This window comes from Phyllostomus hastatus, unplaced genomic scaffold, assembly GCF_019186645.2.
Source record: "Phyllostomus hastatus isolate PE091 unplaced genomic scaffold, TTU_PhHast_1.1 phas_contig_27, whole genome shotgun sequence".
Taxonomy (NCBI): domain Eukaryota; kingdom Metazoa; phylum Chordata; class Mammalia; order Chiroptera; family Phyllostomidae; genus Phyllostomus; species Phyllostomus hastatus.
The window spans coordinates 17,578-19,036 of record NW_025333829.1 but is presented as its reverse complement, the minus strand read 5'-3'; the positions used below and the strand labels follow the sequence as shown (position 1 = coordinate 19,036).

The 1,459-nt window shown below is 46.6% G+C and overlaps 1 non-coding gene across 1 annotated transcript; it reads right to left on the bottom strand.

The window, feature by feature from the left end:
• Positions 1-273: 273 nt before the first annotated feature.
• LOC123818230 lies at positions 274-395 on the bottom strand. The gene has a single exon (XR_006785597.1). It is a non-coding gene; the product is annotated as a small Cajal body-specific RNA 20 (non-coding RNA).
• Between the last annotated feature and the right edge of the window lie 1,064 nt (positions 396-1,459).

The following is a 1,459-nucleotide window of genomic DNA, read 5'->3' as shown; positions in this document are numbered from 1 at the left end:
CTGGCCTCAGGCGCCCCTTTTACAATAGAAGTCCCCGCTTCTGGACACTCCCCTTGAAGCGTAGGCATCTTTGAGATAGGTGACCACTTATTTGGATTGGCATACATCCTGCCTACGGGGCAGACATAGGACCAAGTTACTTTTGGAGAAACCTAGACCATATCAGCTCACGAGAGCCTGGAAGTATCCAAGGAAAGCCAGAGGTGTTATGCCCAGGGTGACCACTTACAGCCATAGCCTGGCACAAATCAAGCAGGGGTTCCCGGCAACTACAAATATCTGAGGTAGGAAAACAAGGCTGCCCAGCTCAAGGCAGCCCCAATAATAATCCTTAAAGCTGATCCTGCCCTCCAGCTCTGGCTCAGAAGAAAAGGAACCCCCAGGAGAGAGAGGCCCTCTCCTGCCATTGTTTTTAAGTGTTTGGTAAAACGGTGTAGAGTGGCAGCCCTAAATGTTAATTTTGTGGAATACTCAGATACGTCAGTCTGCAAACGTTGCTAATGTAGTTGGTTGTGCTTTATGGTGCGGTGCAACGGAGAGGTGCAACTTTTGACATGTGTCTAAAACAGGAAATAAACTAAAACAATTTCAGAGTTCTACCAACCTAAGAAAGGCATTAAGTGCTAGACAAGATTAATATAGGATCAACTGTGTGCCCTGAGGATGCCACACACAGTGAAATCTCAGAAACTACCAAATGCATTAGTGAACACTGTTGAGGAATCCTTTTTTTTTTTCTTTATTTTAATTGCCGTTGCAGTACAATTTTCTATCTTTTATTCCCCCCCCCACCCCAAACCACCCACTGTTGAGGAATTTCTAATCCCTAAGAGATCTTTTCTTCCTTTTTGTGAAGAGACGGGTTGTGCGGAGCTTGTTGGTAGTGTGAGGTGGCTCTGAGTTCAGGCTGGATGCTCACCTGGGGGCTATTTGAAATACTTTTTCATTTCCTCAGTCAGTGATGACTGACTTATGGGTCAGTGGGTCAAGAGGTGATTCCCTGAGACCATACATAAACCCAAGTTGCATCAAAGAATAATTTGGGGTGAGATGGAGAAGAAAAGTAAAGGAGGAAAAATCAGGATGGGCTTATGAGCTTTGCTGCCGACAGTGCGTGTGAGTGCACTGACAGAATCTGGCTGCAGACCTTCTGCTTGGGAGCTGCCTGGAAAGCAGCCCAACCAGGCAGGCCACTGAGTGCCAAGGGCAGGGATCTCAGTCATGGCTGACCAGGGCTTGGGAGGACCAGGGCTCTGCTAACTTTGGGCAAATGCAGCTCAGAGGCAAAGAAACAATTCAGTTTTGGTGACTTGCTTCCCCCCTTCAAGGGTTTGTATAGTGCTGCCTCAATCGGGTTCTAAAGGGAAAAAGCAGCCACAGAAACAAACAAAATGTTCTCATAGACTTCCAAATTCTATAGGATGGGTTCCACCAAGAAAGCCTTAATATGTGCTTTCCT